This window comes from Emydura macquarii, unplaced genomic scaffold, assembly GCF_026122565.2.
Source record: "Emydura macquarii macquarii isolate MOO-44397 ecotype Brisbane River unplaced genomic scaffold, CSIRO-AGI_Emac_v2 contig_1348, whole genome shotgun sequence".
In the NCBI taxonomy this organism is placed as follows: Eukaryota; Metazoa; Chordata; order Testudines; family Chelidae; genus Emydura; species Emydura macquarii.
In genome coordinates, this window is record NW_027131485.1 from 8,156,036 (window position 1) to 8,182,856 (window position 26,821).

Below are 26,821 nucleotides of genomic sequence, written 5' to 3' on the forward strand. Positions count from 1 at the left end.
ATCAATTTTCTGGCTTTGACAAAGTATATAGAAATAATGGGAATACAAACTCTGTGTATACACAGAAGATATGATTTAGGAAATACCCCACCTACAGGGATGCTAAATATCACCTATTTATTTTCATCCTTATATTACACATCTTGGAAACATTGATGGCTAATACTTGATTTAATTCCCAGATTAGATCCATATCCCCAAACTGTAATTTTGCTTCCATAAATTCAGCTGCTTAAGAAAATGAAGGTGGAAAGGCTGGTTGGCTGGTGATGTAATTTCAAGAATGAAATTATACGAATGATGAGAAGGCTCCTGAAAAAAACCTCCAAAAACAAATACAAATAATTTCCCCTCCTATTGACTTCTCTCCTCCTGCTCTGGGGTAGGAACTGGAACAGGCAGGAGCCTATCCATCTTATTTAGGTATTTATTATGAAAGCACTCTCATGTACTAGGTCCTCATCACCATAGTAACCAAGCCCCTCTATGCCTGGGTATGCACTTTTGATACCTGAAGTTTACTGGATTGAGTTAGCTTGTAACCAATCATAGTAATCAAATCACATCAATTATGACTGAACACAAATTTAATTATTTTTCTTCCTTAATACAATATTTTGTTGTTTGTTCAAAGTGAATTGGCTCAGTTTGCACAATACTAGGCCTTTAAAATTGCTCTCATCCTGCAGAGTAAGTGCTGTTACATAACACTTGGTTCCCTAAAAAAGGAACTTGCAGGATACGAGAAATTATGAAGAACTAGGATTTTCTTTCATTCAAAGTCTATAAAATACCATATTACTGTATCCCTCGCTAGTGCAACCACTCTTCCAAGCCATGCCCCAGACCCTGCAAAGAAAAAGATGTGCTTAACTTTAAGCATGCAAGTAATCCCATTGACTTCAATCCGAGTAGCTCACAGTATGTAGATCAAGCACATGCTTAAATTTTGGTAGGATAGGGATTTAAGGAGAAAGATTTTTCAGAGGTACAAATGAAAGTTGGGCACTCAACTTCCATTAAAAGTCCTGAAGAAGATCTCTCTGTAAGTTCCAAAGCTGGTCTCTCTCTCAGCGACAATAAAAAGATATTACCTCACCATCCTTGTCCCATTAAAAGTTAATGGCAGTTGAACACCTTTGTGCCTTTGAGAAAAGCTACATGACAAGACTTTAAACAAAAGCTTTTTTATTTTTTTGCACAAACACAGTTTGTACCTATAATTGAAATCAGAAGTACAAATTCCCAGATTTGCCTCTGCAATTCATAGGTTGGCTGGGTCCCAGCCCTTCTGAAAGTTTATCCTGTAATCTGAAAAATGTTGTACTTAATGAACTGACCACAGAAGGATTTACATTTACTTTCTAAGATGACTCATCGCTTAGGAGGGGGTGTATATATACAGAAGCATTATATACACTTTAAAGTGTGTGTGTGTGTAAGTGAAGAAATGGGTTTAAAAAGATAGGGCATAGAATTTGAGTGCCCTACTCACTTCCAATATCTGGCACTCCTTTCTCTACATCCACTCATGCTACTGTATTATCTGTAAAGGACAGTGAGTTTGCAGACTTCAGCCTCCTTCAGTCAGTTTTAATCATCAACCAACCTAATCTTCCCCTATTGCAGCATAAGTATGGGAAATGTTTTAAGAAGGTTTTCAATGTAGACAGTCTGTGGAAGAGAAATTCAGGCATTTGAACTGCAAAGCAGAAGAAAGGATTTGTTCTTTGTTTCCTGGGATGGTAAATGACCTTCTCATCTGTAATACAGGTGCACATTGCAGCAAGGAAGTGAATTGGCTTATGGGTAAATCTGATGAGGGTAAGGAGAATGGTGTTTCATAAACTCTTTTAAAATCACCCTTTTTTAATCCATTGGAGACTGAACTGGAAAGTGGGAAAGTGTACATTTCTGTCCAAAGATGCCACCATGCACCATGGGAACTGTAGAAAGTTAATGTATAGGGCCTCATGCATATTTTTTTTAAAAAAAAAAGACACAGGGAGATTTTCAAAAGCACCTAAGGGATTAAGGAGCACAAGTCATAGTATGACAGTAATAGAGCTAGTCAAGATGTTCCTTATGGGATAGACTGTGAATAATTTACTCATGGTAGTGAGCAGTTACTCACTCAACCAGTTCCACTGAGCTCAAAGGGACTACTCATGTAATATGAGTAAGGGATTTGCAATCTGACCTTATGAATGTAGATCCTTCTCTTCCTCTCCCCCATTAGTAATAGTATATAAACTGATCCTCATTTTCTTCAGAGATATTCATTATTTGAAATATTGGCCAAATAGCTTGGATGAATGATTTTCAGATTATGGTGGGATACAAGTTCACATTAGTTTGTGAATTGATCCCATAATGTTGGATGTATGTTACTTTAGCGTATATTTGTTTTAAAAAAAAGTAGGGGCAGGTTGGATTAAAATAATGGGGCTTATGCTCCTAAACCATTTAAGAGGCTTTTGAAAACCCAGCCGTTTGTGGAAGAAAAAACTAGAAAGTCTACATTAAAAGAATATATATCCAACATTAAGGGAGCCCTGGGCAATCTGTTCAAAATATATTAATAAGCAAACAGACCTGTCATGTAAGTTCTTTGGGATGGGGATTGTCTCTGTACTGAGGTCAGTATAACGAGGCCCCCACACTATCCAGGCTTTTGGGATTTCCCATAATGTAATTGTTCAGTAAAAACAACAAAGTAATATTACATTAATGTACTCCACAGAACCCCCACTGAACTCTTACAACACCGTTACCCGTAGCAAACTTAATTCACTTTTATTATTTGTTGAAATAGCCATGAGTCAGGATGTGTTTTTATTATGGAACCAAATAAACTAGAACAAGATCTTTATCCAATAAGAAAAGAGGTAGTGACTATACCTCTAAGACAGGCTAGCACTGAAAGCCAATTGTTCTTTGTGTCCTCCAGCATCTGCCAAGTGCCTGACCTCCTAAAGGCATTCCAGGCGGATATTCTTGGAAATGGTAAGAGATAATAGCTCTCCAAGAGATAATAGCTCAACTGGGAAGACATAATAGAGTGGCAGATAATCAGGGTTTAGAAGGATCTCAGTGTCATTTCTGGAAATACATGTTTTACATGGTCGTGCAAACAAATCAAACCAAAACCAAACCAACCAAAATGACAAAGTGAACAGGGGTGAAACTTATTCAATTTGAAAGTTCTATAGCAGGGGTGGCAAACAAACGGTGGCTCTTTTACAGTTAAAGTGTGACGTGCAGAGCCCCCAACGCCCCCCCCCCCCCCCCCCCCCCCATTCTCTGACTTTCAGATTGGGGTGGGAAGTTCAAGGCTTCTACCATGCAGTGGGTGGTGGGGATAGAAGTGTCTGCCAGAAGGGAGGGGGTCTGAGGCTTCAGCCCCATGGGGCACATCTGTCAGAGCTTGGGACTTCAGCCCCATGGTGGGGTGATCGGGCTAGACGCTTCTGCTGAGCCTACGGGCTTCTGCTATGTGGCACAGTGGTGGTGGTGGTTGGGGCTTCTGCCCCAAGGGACACACCTGCCATGCCCCAAGCCCCATCACCACCCCACAAGGCTGATGCGTGGATGCTCCCTGGCTCTCGAACTTCTGAAGGTTGTTGCATGTGGATCCAAGAGTCAGTAAGTTTGGCCACCCCTGCTCTATAATCTGGTTACTAAAAATGCCCAGTCTCCCTTCTCACTCCCAAATAAATCCCCTTTTAGGAACACACACACACTTCGCCAGAATGGTTCGCTTAATAATCTGCATTACATACCTAGGAAAAGAATGATTACTCTCTATCCAATTAAACTGAATACAAAAAGCTATATAGTACAACCAGTGGAGTGTTGTTCAAACAAAATATAAGCTTCCAGATGATTTCACTGATGATCAGTAATCAGACATACCATGTTTCTTACTGTTTTAATTAAAAGTGATTTGGTTAAGTTACTGGTTCAATGTAAATAAATTTAATTTGTTTCATAGGAGTGTCTTGGATGAGATCTTAAAAACCACAGGTCCTGTCATCTCTGTGTGGGTGCTAAAGATCCTGTATCAAAAGGCATAAGCTTAGAGTTTTCAGTAGTGCCTTGTATTTCCCTTCCCCCACTGTGGTCAAATGTGCCATGTGCCTACAAGCTGTTGCTCTCCAGCCTACAGTTGGGAGCATTTCACTGTTGCTGTGTATATAACAGTTTTTCCATCCTGGGCCCTTCAAGATGAAAGGTGCAATTGAATAAAGTATTAAATATGCCCTTTGAGGCTCACAATATATAGTTTTCAAAGAGGGAGTCATGTTCATACATTCTCCAGATTTGCATGAAATGGATCTCAATTATAAATCCCAAATTGCAGGGAGCAGGAAGGAGCCTAGGAGATCTGGATCCTTACTTCTGACTCTACCTCAGACTTCCCGTGTGGACTAGGCAAGTCACTTAACCTAAGATTTTCAATTAATGAAGTGGTGGTAATAATACATGTTTCTTTCAAGGGAGCTGGGAAGCAGAGTTCATTGAGGTTTGTAAAGCTTGTTGAGATCCTTGGATGGGCAGGTTATACAAGTGCAATCCATTTTTACTCTTGTGGGCTAATCAGCAAATAATAATTATTAACAAACTGTATTCTCAGTAATTCCAGTAAGACTTGTGGGTGGAATTAGAGAATTCAACTTTGCTTTTTAAATGGAAATAATGTACAGTGATGAAAGAGTACTAAGGCCCAGATTCTGCTTAGTCATTTTGCACAAGTGGCAGCCAGGCCTATGTTGTCAGGCTACCCAGGTCAGTTCTCCACAGATTAATTTATATTAGCTGAACCCAGCTCCCTCCATTTTGCCAACTCTCATGATTTTATCAAGTACTTGGTATTTTCCTGAAAGCCCCAGGCCCTGGAGTCATATAAGAATCTCGCCTTTCATTTTTAAAAAAGAAGAAATTGCTAGCCCTCATGGGTGTGGAACAGAGTTTGAAAATATGAAACTTTAAAGACCTCCAAACCCATCAGGCAAATACAAATATCCAAAGCATGTGGTTTTAGTGAAGTCTCATGACCTTTTGTGACCCAGCTCATATTTTAACATTTGCGGTTGGCAATGTTGCAGCTTGAATTTTCTTTTTATAACTATTTATTCAGTTCAACTATAAATCCTCTGTAATTTGATTTTTCAACCCCTATAGCGGTCATCTTCAAGCCCTTTCTGCCAGGAAATGGAAGAGCAGCTTTCTCCTAGATATTGACTAATCAGGCAAACAGTGGGTGTCAAAGTGGTCAAGGCCACTTCCTAGGTCACTAAAAGTTTGCTGTCTAATGTAGCCAGCTGAAAAATGTGCCAGAGGGACTGAAGGATCCTGCAGAAAATCAATGGCACCTCCGTTAAAGTGTTGTTTCTTGCAGTGAAGGATTTGTAAAACCTGCAGGGAAGCAACTTTTTCTATCACAGGCAGTTTCTAGTCTTTAGCAACAGAGAACTGTATAGCCCTCATATACATATCTGATATCACCTTCTGTTTTACAAGGCTGGTATTTATTTTCCCCAGATGCTTATACTATCTATAGTGACAAAGTATAACCAGGCTACACATACTGCTGTCCTGAATGAAGTCTCTAGTGTTTCCTTCTTCATAGTGTTGTTCCACAGGACAGAACCTTCTCATTCGGCACAGGCTTCTTGACAGATGAGGCCTCTCTACTTCTTTAGTTGTTCCCTCCCTCTGCTAAGGTAGGTGGTGAATTCATGAAAGACAGCTTTGTCCTGTGATTTGAGCAATGGACTTAGAGCGAGAAACTACCAAATTCTGATCCTAGCTCTATCTAGAATGTGAGCAGCCTCAGACAAGTCTATTAACTTCTGCTAGCTAAACCTGCCCTCAACTGCTCCTGTGTCAATCCAGAGTAACTTCTGTCACTCAACAGAATTAAGGTGAATCTTAGTGTAGCGAAGACTGAGCAGTTGTTTTAGTGAGTTACCCAAGAGGTAACAACATTCAAAGTTTTAAAGCATATTGTACAGGTGCTCCGGCACGTGAGCAATGGGTGCCCTAACATTAATTAAACAAATGAATAAAGTTCAGCAAGAAGTCAAGGGAAAAGTCATTTAACTAATTTACCTAAATTAATGAACAATGTTATCAGTATTAAAAATAAAATCGTTACATATTCTGCAAACTTAGATACAAAACTTCTGGTTTCACAGATGCCCAACTTAAAATTCACAATGTACAGTTTGTGCATGTGGTAAAATTGCTAAGAGGTCTGAACTTCTTGTGAAACCAGAGGAGGCAGACAACATCACTTATTGCATGCTACACCAGCTCTTTCACCCAGCTCTAACAATGAAAAGAAATTCAATGTTAATGGTTTTCCAGGAACAAAGAATTATTAGAAAAATCCAAATCTCTCCCCACCCAAAATAGCTATTCTCCCAAGAAAGTATGACTGTATTTAGACATGATATGCAGTAAATATCATCTAATTTAGCCATTTGACTGGGTTGGGGAGAGATGAGCCATGGCAAATACAACCAATTGGACAATGCTGATAATTATTCAGCATGAGCCAAACTAACCAGATGGGCACTTTGAACTGGTTACAAGGACAGGCTGTCATAGTGTATTCATATAACCACCCTCAAAGCACTACATCCAAAGAAGGGTGCCAACTGATATTGCATTATTATAAGAAAGCCCACTTACAGAGGGATTCATTCTGCCAGCCTTACACATGCTTAGTAGCACTCATTCATAAAGGGTATGAAGAGTCCAGCAGGAGGTAGTGTCCACTAACAAGTACAGCTAATGAGGTGGCATGTACTGGCTCAGCAGGAGGGTGGGTAGGGAAATAACTTGTAGCAGCTTACCTCAAGGCCTGAAAATAACCTCCGGCTCATTGAACCTAATGTATCTTTGACCTAAAAGTACTCAGCCCCCATACACAACAGTATAACCATTCACAACTTCACAGCATTTGTCTCAACAGGAGAAATTTAATCTCCAACCTTTATTTACGTTTCTCCCAATTCCCCAAACAATCAGGCTGCAACTAGAACAGGGAGGTATTGACAGAGGTTGATTTCTATTCCCAAACAATGGAGAGTCTGTCACTCCTCCTCCTTGTTGGTATATCGACATCAGGGTGGAATTACAAGGTCATGCTGATTTGCATCCTCATGGGGGTTACAGAAGCCACAATCATCTGTCATAGCCCTCAGCATTCCATTAGAAGCTTAGTGATCTATTTCCAAATTTCCTAGTATGGCGAACATCTGTAGAGTAATCTCATTGCCCACAACAACAGAGAGACAGACACAGAGAGAGAGACTGCGTGGTACACACCAAAATAAATTAAATTTTTAAGAGACATGAGGAGATATCAAGTTATCGCTTGTGATCTGCTTGATGAGAGGAATTCTGTCATACCCTCACTTTTTGTTTAATTTTCTAAAGACAATCTGAGGATTCTTTATGGTACTCAGCTAGAAGTTGGAAAGTGACACATATTTGAGAATAGGTTGGTAAATTAAGGTACTTTTGAGGTTCACCAATCCCACAGTCATAGGACACAGCTGTGATGGATTAGGAATCTATTTAAACTTGGTTTAAAAAGGAAATAAGAGTGCCTACACAACCCTTGCACCAGTTTAAATCAGCTGAAGTTAAAGCAGTGCAATTTCTGCACTTAGACAAGGCTGTGAGTGATAATGTTCAATGAGAAGTGTGGTGTAATAGATTAAGCACCATGTACAGTCCTGGAAACCAGGCACTCCTGAATTTTAATCCAGCTCTGCTGCCCACTCAGTGTTTGGACGTTGGCAGATCATGCCCTGAACCTCTCTGCCTTCATTTCTTCATCTGTAAAATGGGGCTAGTAATTTAACCTTCATTATAGAGAAGTTTTCAGGATTCATTATTTAATGTTTGGACAGGACTTTGACAATGCATTTCACTAAACATGGTTCTAGTTTATAAACTGCAGAACAGTTTGCCCAGTGAGGTAATTAGCAGAGTAACAACATGTGTAACTACTGGATCCCATTATATAGAGAGCAGTAAAAACGAGAGAGACAAACTGAAGGGAAATGAGAGTCAAAGCTAATGTAGAAAGGTAAGTGATACTATCACCAGCTGATCTTTAAAGAAAAAAATGGACTTACGGACCAATCCTGTAACGGACTCCATGCAGGAGCAGGGCGCTACCACGCGGCTGCAGTTGCAATACTCCACAAGGTTTTCAGCCTGGGCTATGTTAGGCAGGGAGTTTTCAGACGAGGCTACCTGAGGCAGGGAGCTGCCTGGCCTGCTGTTTGGGTGACTGTCATTCTCAGGTGCCCATCTCCTCCCTCAGCCCTTATTTTAGCTTTGCCTGGCTATCCTCTCGACACACTTTAAAAATGCTGGCAGCCTGGAAGAGAAAGAAAGAGACAACGAGAGTAAAAATGGTGGGGGCAGTGTTATGTTCACGGCATGCACAGAAGAATAGAAGAAAAACACGAATAGACTTCCTGGAAGGTTGCAATGTATCATTATTTAGGCTGCTCCCCCTAAGACAGAGCGGCACAGCTCAGCCCACCTTGCTCCAGGCAGTCTCTTTTCAGTCTGCCCTAAGGGATCCAGATCATGCTGCTTCCCTCAGAGTTTGCTAGTCTGCAAACGAGACTGGGAAACCCCTTATAATTTAAAGGTGTAGCAGGTAATTTTAAACACGGTTTTCAATACACCACAGAAAGGAAGGGAATGGAGGCAAACAACACCTGGCAGAGGTGTGAATGCAGCATTCGACCAGCTCCCATACTGAAAGAGGGTCATAAATCTTAAAAGAAGGAAGGAAAAAAATCTGGTTTTACTGAAATCAGACACTTTTAACATATGGAAGAATTTGAGGTCCCCTCCTGAAGGCAAAAGGAATTTTGGGGAAACCAAAGGGAATTTTCCACGCATTGGGAGTACAAGATGTGGCCTATAAACAGTTATGGTCACGTAATAGACCAAGTGAACTGAGATAGAAAGAGAAGGTCAAATATAGCAAAGGAAACTGTTAATAATGATATGATCAAACCGAGATAAGAGATCACGAACAGTCTGTGTATAGAAGAGAAAAATTCCAGTTACTCTAAATGACTACAACTCAAGAAAGGTGCCCTGACGTATAAGAGAGCTATTTACTTCTAAAATGCTTGAGGAGGGGAGCGGGGGAAATCACCGCTGTACAGGAGAAGAGGCAGTTATGATGGAACATGTAGGTACAAAGTGACCTTAGGGAATAAAGATTAGATACTTATAGGGAGAAGGAAGCTGTGTCTATATCAAGGAATGACATGCCCAGTTTAACAATCACAGCATAGACCTACTGACAGGAAATAAGCCACATATGATAAATAAGATAGATGGAAAACTTCCAAGGTTTAGTGATCAAGATAACATTAGCTTTAAAACTTTCCTGAGGGTATTATTTCAAAGAAAGCCATTTAAACATTTTTTTTAAAACTGGAGTTTAAAGGAGTGTGAATTGAAGGAAACTGATTGTACTCAATTATTGTCTACAACACTTGGGAGTGTAAAAGTGGAAAGCATTTAAGTCCTGGTTAAAGAGTATGCACTACACTCAGCCACGTAACATCAGCTGAGTAATTTCAAATAGGCCAAATCATGCAGCCATTCAGGCACAACTCAGGCTGAAATTGCTGGGGTTTGGGTTTAGGATCTTGGGAAGAATATACTAAGCATCACAAACCAGCACAGACAGCAATGATGAAATGAGTGTTTGAGTGAAGAGATTAACAAAATTCATGTATTTGAAGGCATTGACTAGGCCAAGATGAGATAAAATAGCAATGTGCTGAAGAAATGAGTAATGAACATTAAATAATAGAGCATCCTGACTATGGGCTAAATTTGAGTTTGTTTGTTTAAGCTTATACTCACTATTCTTTTTCCTTGCATAAAGACTAATTTACATTAACACCCTCGGGCAGCATTAAGGAGCCTTACATTCACACCTATGTTAAGGCCCCTTTACTGCCAGAGCAGGCAGACGCACTGTCTGATTTTATGCTCAGGGTGGGATTCTGGGAAAATAGTGGTCCATTCACTCAGTGACATCAGCTGCAATTTGCAAGATGATCCTGAAGAAACCGAGCTTGTCATCGTTTGATTCAATTCCAGGATATCATCACCCGTAAAATGGGGTAATACTTCATTTCTCCTAACACTTTGTCCATCTGGTCTACCTATATCTTTATGCTGGAAGGAATTTAGGATTCTAGGTTTGCAAATGAGTTCAATGATCATAATGAAATATGGCAAAATATCAATAGTTCACGTGCTGTGACACTACAAGGATTCACAGTGAATGGTGCCATGATCAGTAAAAGAAAATTCTGCTTCAACTTTTATTTGGAGTTTAATTGTCACCAGAGTAACTTAACTGTTTTCAAAATTTAATTTTCTCTTACTAGTAAAGTACAATGTAAGAATGTGTGGGATCCAGCTGCACAAAGTCTTAGTTACATGAATAATCATTACTCATGTAAGATGGTCCTCAGCTTAATACAGCTATTTGACTCACAGGAATAATCTTTACTCTGGAAAGGTCTGCATGATTTGGTCCCATATCTTCTAATCATGTGCTATGGTGACCACAAAGAAGTAGGATCAGTTTCTACAGTGTCCATTGCCTCTGAAAAGGTGAAATTCACCCTTTTGCAGAGGGCCAGTGCAACACCTATGCACCACTGAACAGACCTTGCATTGGTCGTCTGTACAGGGATGAATTTCACCATAATGGAGCCCAAAAGGGCTCATCAGGCAATAAGTGACTAGCACTGCAAGGAACATAAATGTAATGTTAATCTAGAAGCCTTCAACATGGGCAATGGCACAGTTCATTCAAAGTTACCAGCAATGACTTTAACCTACTCTAGATGGTCCAATCTTTCAAGTGGAGAGAGATAGTTTAGATTACATGCTCATTTATATCTGGGCCTCTCCTGCGAGCAGCTTGTGCCAAATTGAATATGGTGCTTTTGTGTAATGGGATTACAGTCAAAAGAATTAAGGAGGAACTACCTAATTAATTTCCGCTAATTTTATTAAAAGACTGATGACTGTATGTGAACCAGCCTCCCAGAGGTGAAAGTGTACAGCAGTATTTCATTCACAAAGCCAGCCAGCCTTCATAACACATTATAATTAATAGAAATGTTACCAGGGCAGCAGATATGTATTTGCATATCTAAATAGCAAACATGGATATTCCATCCTCTCTTTTAGTGCAGAACTTCAGAGCAAACACTGCTGTCTAGTCAAAATGCTGTGGACCACCCAATCTATGTTGGGGTGAAATAACCTTTATATGTTTGATTGTTTTCATTTGGCTGTAACTGTAGACTAAAAAAATCCCATTTTCCAATATCATTGTGATAGAGCTATTGTAATTTTGTGTCTAACTACACTGAGTAAGGAGGTAACACTTTGTGGTGAGGCTCCATTTATAACTATGACACTTTATAAGAGCTAAGAGACAGTCATGGCATGTAGCATGAGCAAACAGGCTGTATGTGGATTATTACTTGGAGGCGAGGGATGGTCTGAACTTTATTCTCCTAGCTAGAGGCACAGCGCTGAGCATCTGCACATCCCCTTCATGGCTGCTATCAGACTCCAACAGTGCCCAATCTACAGCCACTACATACACGGTTAAGCCCCAGGGATAATATACGTATGTGCAGACCCACTGGCCCTTCCTGCATCCATCAAGCTCTGCCCACAGCCTGCCAGTGCCATGCCCTCAAAAGTCACTTCTGAAGGTCTGCTAATGAGATCTTTGTGATCCTGCTAATGAGATCCTTTGTGATCTTTTGCTGTCCAAAACCTGCCCTGCCCCATGCTGTGAAATTCTAGTGATTCTACTATGGACAGGTCTTACCACAGCCCTTACTGAACCACGTCTACTACGGGTAGTTCAGCACTGGAACAAAGTACATAGCGAGGTTCTGGAATCTCTGTCCTTGGAGGTTTTTAAGAACAGGTTAGACAAACACCTGTCAGGGATGGTCCACTCTAGATAACACTTAGCCCTGCCTCAGTGCAAGGGACTAGACTAAATGACTTATCAAAATCCCTTTCAGTCCTACATTTCTATGATTCTATGTGCTACCCCTACAAACACTGATGCACATGCTTAACTTTAGATGTGGAAGAAGTCAAGGTATACATTGAAGTCTGTTGGACTATTCACAGTGTGGAAGGTTAAGCATGTATGTAAGTGTTTGCAGGACTGGAGCCTCAGGAGTGCTTTTTACAATATTCTGTTTGACCAAATGGCCAGAGTAAACACAAAGTCGAACAACTGTTGGTGGGGCCCATTCTCATTTGCTCTTCCCCAAATCTGGCCTCCCTGCCATTTTCCATCCCTCATTGTGGCACTTTTCCGTCCAGCAGGGAAAGCAGAATTTAAATGAGATTGGTGTCAACGCTAGAAGTCAGATTTTTTTTAAGATGGGATAAAGTTATTATGAAAGGTGCTGTGCAAAATAATAAAGGGAGCCATGTTCAACTACTGAACAAGATCACCTACAGAAACTGATGTACGTGTTAGCATTATTTCTGCATATACCAGTGGTTCTTTTGGCATAAAAATACCCTTTGCAGAAATTCAGCTCAGTGCAATCTTCCCGAAGGTTAGAAAGTAAGCCAGTTCAGAGACATCAGGATTATTAGTTAAAATGCCAACTAAACCATACCACAACACTCATGGAGTTATTTATAATACTTTTAGTTCAGGTCTGCCAAGAGCCTTGATCTGCTATCACAAGTCGTCATCATTCTACTCTTAACAAACCAAGTTCCAAACTTGTAGTGAGCTGTTGGGTTAAGCCTTCTCACAACCAATCTGTAAGTACTGTATAGAAGAACAGCACGAATGGGTCTATAAATGTCATGCCTAAAGCAGATCAGTAAAATTCACTTTGAGAAGAGTAGAGCCTTCCCAGTGCTGTTTATGTACATGCAGATGGTCAGTCCTGTCTCAATTTGCTCAGCTAGATTAGAAACCTAATACCAATGTTTTAAACTGACAAGCCTAAAAAGTGTTTCCTTTTTCTTTTACTCAAGTACAGCATGAGGTTTTACTGGCCAGTGATTCCTGTTGCAGGGTACAGTATCTAAGGACTTGGGTATGCAAGAAGGTTACATTGGTATAAGTGAAGGTTAAAATTTAAATCAATAGAATCAAATTTGGGAAAATCTCGGTGTGAACACTCATATTTCAACATCAGACTGAATTATTTTGGTTTAGCTCAAGTAAATTAGAAGCAAGTTTAACGAAATCAAAATAAGTCATTCTTAAATCAAACTAAGTGCGTCTACGGAGCCTTTTGCACCAGTTTAACTATATTGGCTTAAAAGCCAATTAACGTTATACCAATGCAATTTTCTCATGCAGAACAGCCATAAGAAAAAAGGAATATGGTTGTACAACAAAATGTATTAAAAATACACAGACAAATGCAAACATTCCCACTCATGGCTTTATACATTGAAATATGTACTATAAAATGAGTAAGTTTTTTGTAATTAGTAACTGCTCAGGAACAGTTGACCTCAGAATACCTGCAAGGTAAATAGCTTATCATTTATAACCATAACAATTTTTTTAGTGCATATTCAGTATGCTATATCCTATAGGGTCAACTAAAACTGAGTGAAAATGGAAAACAAAATGTGAAACTTCCCTGGTGTGGCTATGAGTTTTTTCTGAAATCCTTTAGAGATTTTCCATTTTCACACAGTTTTAGTTAACCCTCTAGTATATACTCTTACACTATATGCACTAAGGAAATTCTATGCATTACCCCAGGTGAGGATCTGGCCCTATGTTTTCCTCTTTTAGAAGATACTAGAAAGGCAATTATATAGAATTCAATATAATTTCTAATCATCGTCTCTGCTTCACAGCTTGGAAATATCTTCATCACAGAAGCAGAGGGGGAGAATCTGGCCCTCAAGGAAGGAATGCAGTTTATCAAATAGAACATCTTAATCTCTGAAAAAGAAAAGAAAAGCTCTAAGCAGCTCTATTTGATACAAACATTTAAAAGCTATTTGATGTTAAAACTCATAAAAAATTCTGTGTATATTTTCTAAATGTCCCTATCTGTCACAATCACTGAATGATAAGCATAGGTGTTCTCTCACCTGGAGTCTGACATGCATCTGTCAGCAGAGGCTGGGTAGAGAAGAGGATTGGGATGAATAAATATTACTTAAAATGTATTGCATGATTGATCTCTCTCTCTCTCTCTTCCCCTCCCCTCAGCCCTTCTTACTCCAGATAACTTTGTTGTTATCATCAAAACCTGAACACACTCAGACATGTTTGACTACTATAGATTATACATGTATCATATGGCCATATTAGCATCTGCAGTATATCATAGATCTTATAAACAGACAGAACCTCTTTTTTGTTTATCATAGTCTCTTTGGAGCAGAGAATGTCATATACGATATGCTTGCATTGTGCCTAGCACAATAGGATCTCTACTGTTTGAAGTCTCCATAGACTAGTGCAATATAAACATAGAATAATATACAAATAATGCTCTCAAGTGTAATATAATTCTGTAATATCAGAAGAACTCCAGCAGGTGGCAGCAAAGGGAGACCTGACCCAGGGCCATATCACAAAACTGGGTTCCAGTCCCTTTCCAGTCCCTAGAGAGAACTGGGAGATGGGACAGATGAAGAGTACCAGGTGAGATCAGAGGCATGAGTTAGGGCTAAATTGTGCTTATCTTCCTTACATTGTTGGTGTGCAGTTAGAAGAGAAAGAGTTTCACAAGCTTATGCCTGCAGAAATTAAATTTGTTAGTCTTTAAAGTGCTGCAGGACTCTCGTTTTCACAATATAGATTTTAGGCTCTCTCTTTTTAAAAAAATAATGGGTACCTTAAAAAATAGCAACTAACTTTTTCTGTTGAGAAAGGATTAGGAAAGCGAGGCAACAGGCATTTGCTTAATTGCTGTTTTCTTGCAAATTTCTGCCTTCCATCTGTTTCAGTCTGGCACTATTTGCACCACCTTCTGATTTGCAGTTTCGGAAAAGGTAGTCGCTTGACCTCTGGGATGCATAATGTCAGAATAAATATAGATTTTTTGCTTTAGATAGTAATTAGGAATTGCTAAATTTGCATCAGAATATTGCCTCTTATCAATTAGATTGAATGTTAAACATTCACTTCCCAAAGTTTCACAAAACCGAACTGCATCTACCTTTTACTCTGCATGAATAATAAGGTCACATTTTAAAAGTCAGTTGCACATACTGTGTAGTAACAGATAAAAATGTCTTCATCTGAATTGTGATAAGGTTATAGTGCCGTTCCCTCAATTAAGGGTTTTTAATTTCTCCAAAAACATGTTGTATATAAATTCAAACCAAGGAATTATTACTGTGCCACATCTGTTATTTATAAAACTTACACAGAAGAGCCAGAGAGTGTATTATAGTTTATTGTTGTTTTAAGCCTACTGTCATCTACAAAATGGGATCAGTTATTGTGGTGGCTTTAAGTACTTAATGCGAAAAGCAATTTTTCTTTGTCAAATGCTTTATATGATATGAGGAGATATTAGGCACATAGACAGAGCACTTTCCTTAGCAATTCAGCCACGCATGTGTCTTTCTCCCACTCTCCCCCGCAGACTTATGTTATGAAAAGATTCATATATTGAAACAAGTCATTTTCTCCGCACATGAAGAACAAAAAAGAAGTTGGAGACATAAGAGGTGGTGAGGAAAATAGAACAGCTGTATATAATTTGAATCCCAAAATATATTTAAAAGGCAAGTCCAACATATGTTTCAATTGTTGTGATAGAACATATTGAGCTTATCAAGAAGCAGTGTTTGGATGACAGTTTGTATGTGGCTTGAAGATAAGGGAACAAAGCCATTTTCTAGCATTCTCCAATCCTTCAAGTGGCCAAGTTTAAAATCCCCATAAATAAAGGATGACATTATGATCAGAAATAAGGTATATTTGGTTATTTTTGCTCCTAATTTTATTCAAAGAATTTAGGAAAGCGGTATGCTCAAATACTGTCAGAACTACAGGGTCCAGTGCTTATTACCAGAAGTAGTTAGATTCCCTTCAAGGGGGGACTCCCAGCAGTAACAACTACACTTGATAGTTCCAGAGGGGTAGCCATGTTAGTCTGTATACAGCAAAAACAATGATAGTCCTGTAGCACTTTAAAGACTAACAAATTTAATTTCTGCAGGCATAAGCTTTCATGGGCTGCAACCCACTTTGTCAGATGCAAGAAATAGAAATTAGATAGGAGGTATACATCCAAGGGTAGGGAACAACAATAATAGGGAGGGTAGGAGTTAGCAAAGTCCATTCAGTTAGAGTAGTTGAGGCCTATTCACAACCATTGATTAGAAGGTGAGTATGTGTGAACAGTGACAATTACTTCTTGTAATGAGATAACCATTCCAAGTCCCTATTCAGACCCAGTTGATAGTGTTTGCAAGATTGGATCTTAAATGACTGCTGCTTAAATGCAGCTTAGAACTATACACATTAAAGTTTTAAGTTTAATAAAATGCAAAGTATTCTTACTTTCATGTCTAATGTGTCCATCACCATAATAACAGGGGACTCTTATGTAAATACAGATGATGCTGAGAAGTTTGGAGAGAAAAAACACTTCTTCCCTTCCCTCCCTCCCCCCACCAACTACTAACATTGCCATCTTCCCAACACCAAGCGACACAGAGGGGAAAATTCCAGCATATTAAGTTACAAGACAACTACTATAGGCCTCAGTCAACCAAGACACATACGTGCATAACTTCAAGCACATGAATAGTCCCACTGATGTCACACGCTTAAGTGTTTTACTCCGTTAGGGTCTTACATCCATATCTAAAGACCATTTCAGTCAATGGGAATCTTTCCATTGATGTCAGAAGGCTTTTGATCAGGCCCTTAGTGCATAGTTCTTCACCCATTAAATTGATGGCAAATCTCTCATGGAGTTTAATGAGAGCAGGATTGGGCTCTTAATCCTTGCACTCTTCATATCATCATTAGCAAACCAACATTATTGCTGCATGTGCAGAAGTACACCACCAGAAATCCAGGAATATTAAAAGGTAATGACATCAATTAGTGTTTCTCTGAGAGTTGGCCAAATTCAGATCGAGTGTAAGAAAATGCAACTCAGTTGACGTCAGCAGAATAGTGCTGGGATTGAATTTAAACCATGTACTCTCTTGATTGATTTTAATCACATTTAATAAAACCTAAATTAATATAAAAGTAACAACTGTTCTAATATCCTTAAAAGATAGTTTTCTTTCTACCAATTAAGCTCATTTATGCATTTTAGCACAGGTTCTTCTAAAAAAAATAATATTTTCTCACTGGAAAATAGTGTAATATTTATAAGAATTCAAACAATATTTTACAGAGATAACGATTCATTATTTCTGAATACTCTGGAGGCAATGCAGAGATTTGAAATAAAAAAGCAGAAGAAATATGAACACCAAATATTAATGTGCCTGTTTCATCTACCGTGTAACATTTTAGCTGGCCAGATTCTTTGTCTGAAATTCAGCTAGAATTTGATGATTACAAGTGAAATGGCTATTTTTGATCCACCATGCTTATTATCAGTAATAAAAAGACAGAAATTAATAAGTAGATGCTACTGTTATTATTAGATAGTGCTTAAACAATTCTGCAACTTAAAAACAAACAGGGGCCATCTTTGAAATTTCATATTCCTTCAGCAGAGGTTTTCAGAAAGCTGAGTTTTTCAATTATTCCGCATGATGTGCTGCATTCTGGTTTGGATCACTTATGCCACATTATGATGCATTCTCTGCAGAGTCCCACAAGGACTTTTATGTTTTACAGAATGCTTTTTAATTTATTCTGAAATGGCTTCAGAACTCAGGTCACAAATGTAGCTTTCTGACTGGTTATCACTGATTTCAAACAAATGTCAGTAGTGCCCAGAATGGCTTTTTTCTTATCTTTGTTTTATAAATTCCGTTACATAACAGAAGTGGACATTCTAGACAGTGCATTTCTAAGGGACTATTGCCACGGAAGGGGAAACTAGTTCAGGTAAATTATGAACTGACTGTAAATTTTATCCGGGCCCCTAAACCCAAACAAAATACTTCAGGTTCAGATAAACTTCTCTCCTCCCACCTGCACTTTCTATTCCATTTCTCACTCAGAATAAAAATTTAAAAATTCTGTTTGGGTTGAGAAAAGTCCACTGCTGCTCTGTTCGAGAGCAGAGATTTGAACTGGGATCTCCCACTTTCCAGATGAGTACCCTGACCATTGGGCTAAAGATTATAAAGGTGTGGAGGAGGATGGGAAGGCAAAGGAAGGAGAAAAAATGGCAACACCATATCCACCTCCTCCTTTGTGAATGGCCAGAACTATTTGTGTCAAATTTATAAAGAGGAACAGTTTTGGACCAACCAAAATTGCATTTTTCAGCAAATAAACTATTTTAAAAATTTCACCCAGATCCATTCTCACCTGACACCCCCAATTCAATCAGCATCCCCTCCGCACCATTCACACCCCATGCAATCTCTCACATACCTCATTGTTCCTATTTTATATTCCAGTTAAACCAACACTTGGTTCCTCCTTGTCATTCCAATATCCCACCAATTCAACCAGCCTGGGGCGGGGGGGTACTGGCTGGGCCCTCCTCCTCGGAGCCACCCCCTGCTGTCGCAGGCAGCCAACATCCCCAGCAGCCGTGCCAACCCCAGCTCAGGCCTGCCAGTAGCAGAGGGCTCCCGCTGCAGTACTGGACCCAGGACAGATCTCTGTGGAACCCCACTAAATACATGCTCCCAGCATGACAACAAACCATTGATAGTGTCTCCTGGAGTACAGTCTTTCAACCACGGTGCACCCAGTTTATAGTAATTTTACCTAGACCACACCTCCCTACTATGCTTGAGAATATGCACCTATATGAAACATTTCATGACTGCATACAAAAACTTACCGGGAACACTTAATGAAAGATATGCACAACTATTCATTTATAGCCATCAAAATCAGTATATCCTAAGAAGCAGCTTGGTTCACCAAATGATCATTTGTAACTTATCTACCAAGGTTTGTCTTTGCCCTGGGACTCATTTTTTGAAAAAGGAAAAACCATTTATATAGCTGGTCATATTTTGTCTCTCTCTCTGAATCTCTCAATTCTCTTTCCCCCATAACTCTAACTTAACCGAGAAGGTCTCTAACACGTACAGACATTATTTCAGCTTCAGAACTCTGTTTAATCACACACTACATAACATAGCCCACTTGTGTAAGTTATGCAAAAATTCCAGATACAGGCTCAATATGGCCCTAGATTAGTCTGTTGTGCAGCCTGTTGCCTAAAAAACATGCCACAGTCACTGACTATACTTTGAAAATAAGTCAACTGAATTTGAATGATAGACATTATAATCAGAAGCATGTTTCTGTCAGAGACACTAATCTGAAAATGTACTTAAGTCAGACCATCAGTGACCTAGCCCTCTTTGCATACACCCTGTAAAATGTATCCTCCCTCTGGTGTGTATTCCATTATCCAATGCGTAGAGCACTGATTCTATACTTTTACATTTTCCATTGTCTCTCTTTTATGTCATGATTTAAAACACTGCTGTTAACAAACTGGATTAATAAAGTTTATGCTTCCAGACAGGTAAAATCTTAACAGCATAAAATGTAACAAATTATTATGTTTACTCTGTGGTAAGATATTATGTACTGTACACCCTGATGAGGAATTTGAATTGACAGGTACTAAAATCAATATGGATGGCAACAGCTTGAAAGAAAAGGAAAAATCATCCAGAGATTTAGCTTCAAACCTTTTTGAAGCCACTTGATGACAGTTATAACTCAAAACAATTGTATGAGATGCAGGTACTTGGGGAAAAGCATTTAAATGGCAAAACAAATGGTGCTTCAGCCGACTTCCAAGCTCTCTGGAGAAACTAAGTAAATAATATGCCAACTACACACCCAAGTAAGGCAATAATAGACCAGTTCTCTTAGGATTTGATCTGTAATCATAATGCAGATGTGAAAATTGTCATCACAAACAATCCCTATTAATCTTACTTTAGCCATTCCATCAAATAGGTAGGAGAAACTTAAATATTGCATTATGTATATTAACTATATATGCTAGTATTATGTATGTATTAAAATGTAAATTTAGCATAGAAGGAAACAAAGTTTGTGTTTTGAATGCTGGCCACTAGGATACTACTATACTGTAGAGAGAGATTTTTATGGTCACCAGAGGTGCTCAATTGCAAGTGAAGCAGGCTTAGCACAGTTTATGCTGGTTCCCCTGCTACTGAAGGGGGTGATTTTACCCTCCTTAAAAGGTGCAAAGCATATATGAGAGAGTTGGCAGAGTCATGCTGTCGAGCAGACCATTCAAGAAGTTCCTTTCCTATCCAAAGCATTAGGACCTAGGAGTGCAAACACTCAAGCAGGTAGGGTCTGTGACAGACTGACAGAATGATGCTGTATCCTAGATAAACTTTATGGAATTAAGTTTAACCCAGTTGAATTAGGTTCAATTCCTTTGGGTCCATTGTATTAAAAATGCAATTATTTATGTTATTGTAGGATTTTATGCAACTTTTCTAGGGACTTGACTAACATAACTATTAGGAACTTCAACGGACATTTTGAGGCAATTAGTGTAAAGTGGATTTCCTAGGAAATACCAGGAGGGAAAGGGGAGTGCAAGTGACCCACTTCAAATCCACCCTTTTGAAGCTACGCCCTTGGGAGGAAAACCATTGCCTACTAATTACCTGCTCCTGGAAACTCCAGATCAAAGACCCCTGCAGGGTATAAAAGGTAATCTAAATGTTTTATGACTGTGCAAGTTCTAAGATGAGGCTCTGATGAATTTGTAACCTCAAGGAAGTCCCTTGGGTGAGGATTTGAAGGACCTCTCCTGCAAGAATCCATGGGAGGGTTGGGGTGAATACTGGTAGGCTTATTAGCACACGTGTAGATTCTTTTATTGTTTTCTACTATGTATTCTCTGTAGTGATTGTACCCTAAGAATAAAATAGGCTTGCATAGAAAGTAGTGTATGGTCACTTGTAACTATAGCACTTACACCTGCTAAACTCTCTGAAGAGAAAGCCGGCAAGTGTCTTTGGGGAACCTACCTGTGATGGGAATAACAAAGTTAAAAGCAGGGAACTGTGCAGCCTGGAAGTACCCCAGTCAGAAGGGAGAGATGTGGGTCTCCACCCAGAAGTTCAATGGCTAAGGTGCTAGAAGCCTGTTGCTGGGTGCCTTTGCTGGATCACTAAAGGGAAATACAGGTGCAGTGGCCCTGAACTGTGACAGGCTCTACTCACACAAGTATTTCCACAGACTTCAATGGCACTACTGCCCTAAATAATGGTTTGTAATATCAGTCCTCAGGGTGCTGTTCACAATACAAGTTAGAGCACTTCACCCATGAGGGTGGGGTGGGGGGAAGGAAGAAAGTGAGTGTGGATTATCCCTCTCTCTGCTGATTAGGTGCTGAGCCTTTGCTAAAGATGCGCGACACATTTCAAGGGAAAAGCAAGCTATGTAACTGTGGGCATGTCCACCTAGCAATTAGACACCTGCGGCTGGCCTGTGGCAGCTGATTCACGTTCATGGGGCTGTTAAATTGCAGTACAGATGTTTGGGCTCGGGCTGGAGCCCAGGCTCTAGGATCCAGCAAATTGGGAGGGGCCCAGAGCTCAGGCTGCAGCCCCAGCCCAAGCATCTACACGCCACTAAATAGGCTCTTAGCCTGAGCCCTGCAAGCCCGAGTCAGCTGACATGGGCCAGTCCCGGGTGTCTAATCGCTGGGTAGACAAAATCTGTGTGTCTGCAGGTACATGCCCCAAAGCCCGACATTCCTCACCTAGAAAGGAATGACCCTGGTTTCTCTTCTGCGTTGAGGATGCGTTAGGAATAAGAAAACCTCCTCCTTTAGATTCATCAGGGCAAAGGGACATTTTACATTAATTTTATTGCAAGTTCTAGGTGTATCATTTTCCCTTGGGAATGGTTTTTAAACTGGTAATTGAAAAAGCTCATGGTTGGGGTAGGGTGAAATCAGAATTCCGAAGCTGATTGGAAACGCAGACAATTTGCCCTGCTTTCAAAATATCCGGACAGATTTTACTTAAATTGGTGAGCCAGTGCATCTGTTTATGAACTCAGTGACACTGCAGCATGCTTGGTCCTTTTGAATAGCTGCAGGTTCTTAATATGGATGAAGACATCCTGGCCCCTGCTACCATCAGGAGTAACTTCATTAACTAAATCAGGCCCTGGGCTTTGCACCTCACAAAGCCACTGCTATATGCAGCACAACTTGAGCCCCACTCTCAGTCCTCTCTGCTTAAGCAGCACAGAACAACTAAGAGCTACCCTCATGAGTGCAGCTGGGGAATCTCTTGCTATAAGGCAACCCTTAAGTGGAACAATGCTGGCACAGCCAGCTCTACACCCCCTGCTCTCTAGCAAAGGGGGAAACCCAGGGCACAGGAGGGTGCATGGATGGAGGATGGCTCAGTTTGGTCATCCCTCAGGAGCAGAACAGGCCCTTGTGGGCTGTTCCTGGCTTTGCCCAACACTAGAAAGGCTGTGTTGGTGTCACTGTGCAGGTATAGCTATACCTGCACACCCTCCTAGCATAGGCATAACTAATACCGGCAATAGAGCTTTTTCTGATATAGCTTTTATACCAGTATCCTGAACAAAACAAACTCCCTCAGCAAAAGCCCTTTTGTCAGTATAACTACATCTACACTAGGGCTTGTGTTGGTATAAAAGTGTCATACTCCTCTCTCTCCCCCCAAACACACCTCTAACTGACGTTACTGCATTGGCAAACAGTTTTAAATGCAGAGCCAGCCTTAGAGGAGTCCCCATTGGCAGGCTGGCTCCCTTCTCTTGGGTTACTGCTGAGAAATGGTACAGATTGGAAAGAGACATTCACTGCTGCACAGCTAAGTGTGAATGGCAAAGGGGTTCTGCTGGCATCATCTTAATACCAAGAGCAAAGTGAAAGTGGTCTGTGATGTCATCAACAACCTAATCTAGACAGAGTTTGAATAGTTGGTAGATCACACAAGACATAATAAGACTAGCATTAAAATCATCCAACAAAGACACTGCTGCATTATGGGACCAGCTATTCTATTCTATAACTCCCTGGACTTCACCCAAAGGATAAGCATCAAGGATACACATTTATTTGTAGAGCCACACTGTCCGATGCAGGAATAATAATACAGTGCCCCCGGGGGGGCCTGAGCTCAAAGGTTATGCAGAATGAAAGTTGTGAAAGTATAGAGGGAAAAAATAGAGGCTACTCCTCAAGTTGCTGTGTGCAATCACTTCCCACTTACTTCATAGGCAGTCGAGGGCATCTTCCATTATTGAGTCCCCTATTGTAGACATTGCTCTGTAATTCATGCAGATGTTTGTGATGAAATGCTTAGGTCCCCATCTCATTTGTTCATTCATAGGGTGACAGTATGATTTGTTACCTAAAGTATATTTCATTCTCCAAACATTCCTATCATGGTAATGGGATATGATATTGACTTCCAGGTCACTCATTATTATTCAGAACCTGCTATGATAAAGGTATGCATTTAATTATCCAAAGTGCCTCCGGACATTTAGGAAGTCTCCTGTGTTGTATGCACAAGTCCTAGAGAGCAGAGAAGGTACATTGGGAATATATATGGATGAAAAAAAAAAGAAAAGCAATGTCAGATTAAAGGACATAAACCAAAAATCCACATTTTTTAATTTCCTCTGCTCATCCTCACCCCATAATTTAGGCATATACAGTTTTCATCTTGTAAATCTTAAATCTCCACTGTATTGAATCAATTGTCAGAAATCACATTCGGAAGACATTACCTCTCCCCAAATAGTGCGTGGTATCTGCAGAACGTATTTTTAATTATACAACACTGTGGATTTGTAAGTGGGAAAGTCTTCAATTGCACAATAATGTTGTACAATGTTTAGTAATTGAGTGAGAAGACAATTCATTAGTACACTGTATGTGCAAATCAGACTACAGTAGATTATAATTTTCTTCTTGAATACTAATTCAGAAATGAGCCAAATTTCAGGGGCCTGATTTTCCTCTCAAATCAGATTTACACCACTGCAACTTGATTAACTTCAATGGAGTTGTTGCTGATTACACCAGTTTAACCCAAAGGAGAGTCAGGCCCCAAGAATATTATCCTAAATATGCAGGTTACCATGTGAGAGAGTCTAAGATCAGAAGATATCCTGTATATTTAGAATAAGGGCTCTATTGCTTGTAACAACTGAGACTACTTTGGGTGAAGGGTTGAGAATACAGCACTGCAAGCATCCATGGAGAACTGTTGTTTTAAAAAGTCACACAAAATGGAAGGTTCTTATACAGACAGAAAGTAAGAACCCAGTCCTGCAAAACCTTATTGGCATGAGTAGCCCCTACCCAGTGCAATGGACTGTGGGTGTAGGTAGGGTCTACTCACATGAGTCAGTGTTTGCAGGATTGGGTCTCTTTCCTCAAAGAAGAAACAATTCGTGTTTTCACTGCTACCTGGATTGTCCTGTTCTTCAATACTGCAGTGCCTATGGTGAGTTATATAACATCAGGCACTTATTTCTAGGTCCAATCCTCTAACCTTTGCTCACGTGAGTAGTCCCAGTGAGATCCAGGGGAATATTCCCATTAGAATCCATGATGGGAGTGAGCTGATGCTTTCTTCTGCCTAGGCAAAATGGGTCAAATTAAAGCAATTATGAAGTCCTAGTAATAAAGTGCACTGGCTGCTTGCCTTTAGAAAGCAAGGTTCATATTCTGAGATACATTAAGTGGAAATGCCCCACTGCACAATCTGACACCTCTGACATTCTCTGCTAAAGAAAGGCCCTGAACTAGAATAGCAGGATTCAATTATTACCTTTGATTTAAGAACAGATTATTCCATTTCAGGGAATAGCACTTTTTTGCCACCGAAATATTAAAGCAGGAGCAAAAAGGTGACTGCTAACGTTAAGACTGCAAAACAGCTTCAGAGGCTCTTGGTTTAAAAATAAAATAGACTACTAGCATACAATTCACCTGAGAATCAGGTCTAGAAGTTTCTTGCTCAGAATGGAGCAGATTTGGGTGAGTAAAACTGAGCCTGGGTACAATTCTCCACTGTGTTAGCTGGTATGACTCCATTTTGAAAAGGCTTTAGACATCACAGGGCCAAATAATCATTGGTGTAAATAGGCACAGCTCCACTGAAGTCAACAGAACTGCATCAATTAACAGCAGAGGGCTTGGCCTATTGTTTGGTTTTGTTATGGCCATGATTTCTATAAAATCTTATGTACTACAGCTTTCATTCCCTGAGCTGAAGTTTAAGTTTGTTCCCCATTTCTCCACTGTTTCTCTAATTCAAATTGAAAAGGACTGGCAACACCCCTTTCACCATCACTAGGCCTGTCTGAGGGGCTGAGTTGTGCGCAAAAGCTTCCGTTACTGCAGGCAATGTCCTGTCATTCTACGATAGCTGCCTGCACTTTACTTGACCTTAGCAGTGCTGGTTCTCTCTCCTATTGCTTACAGTTTGGTTTTGATGTTATTTAAACAGTATGTGGAAGCCACCACTCTGAATTGTCTTGCTTTTTATAGGTTAGGTCAGATTCTTGATGCTGTAAAGAAATTAGTTATATTAATACGAGAAAAAATTAAGTAGTTATGTCACCATAGCCCCATAGTGTTCCATTCAGACATCCAGCATAATCAGGAAGATTAGAACTAATTTTTTTTATTATTATTTACCAATCTGCAGGGTTTCAATGCCACACAGAGTTAGCAGAGCTTTCCAAATTAATTATTCAAATCTTTACAGTTCATCCAAGAACACCACAGCTAGAAGAGACGATGAATGTACAAAACATAGCGGTTACTAATGACAAAAGCTACTCTATTTTGTCCCAGGTTTCAATATTTTAGCTGGCTCAGTGGCATCCTGCCAAATCCAGTCCTCAGGATCAGTCAATGTATAAATTTAGATCAATTATAACATTATAGCATTTCATATCTGCTCAACCCCTCCCCTGCATCTGTAATTAGCATTAGAGTCTCTGCCTACCCTCAGGCACTAGGAAATAGTATCAGTAACATCAAGCAAGCATGTCAGAGAAGGAATGTCAAAATTGCCAAGTGGATCAGACAACTAGCCCATTTAGGGCAGTATTCTGTCTCTGAAAGTGGCCATTTCCAGCTGCTTAAAGGAAGATTCAAGAAACCCTGAAATAAGCAGTTATGGGGAAACCTGTCCCTAGAGAAAGTCTTTTTCTAACCTCCCCATATTTAGAGGTTGGCTTATGCCCTCAAGCCAAAGGGGTTTTATCTTTTCCCAAACTCTTGTGTGTTGATCATTTACTATTAAAGCTCTGGATATCTGCGTTAGCTACATAAAAGTCCAATTCCTTTACAAACCCTGCTAAGCCCTTTGCTTTTAGATATATCATGGAGCAAGGAGTTCAGCAGGCTAATTGTGCATTATTGCATGGAAAAAAGTGGCATGCACAAGACACCCACTCCACCTGCAGTCTCCATGAAGTGGTTTATTATTTTTCCCTAACTAAGATGAACACTAGTACTAATGTGGACTTCTACTCGTTTGCCAGCAGGCCCAGGTTTTGGCAGGTTGCTTGTAGCACCTT

At 39.9% G+C, this 26,821-nt stretch overlaps 1 long non-coding RNA gene across 1 annotated transcript in view; it reads right to left on the reverse strand.

Moving 5' to 3' along the window:
- Window positions 1–8,108: 8,108 nt before the first annotated feature.
- Window positions 8,109–26,821, reverse strand: part of LOC137155301 (uncharacterized) — a 52,608-nt gene continuing 33,895 nt past the window's right edge. Inside the window, exon 2 of the long non-coding RNA XR_010920405.1 lies at window positions 8,109–8,404. This is a non-coding gene — a long non-coding RNA (uncharacterized lncRNA). The remainder of the gene's footprint in view (window positions 8,405–26,821) is intronic.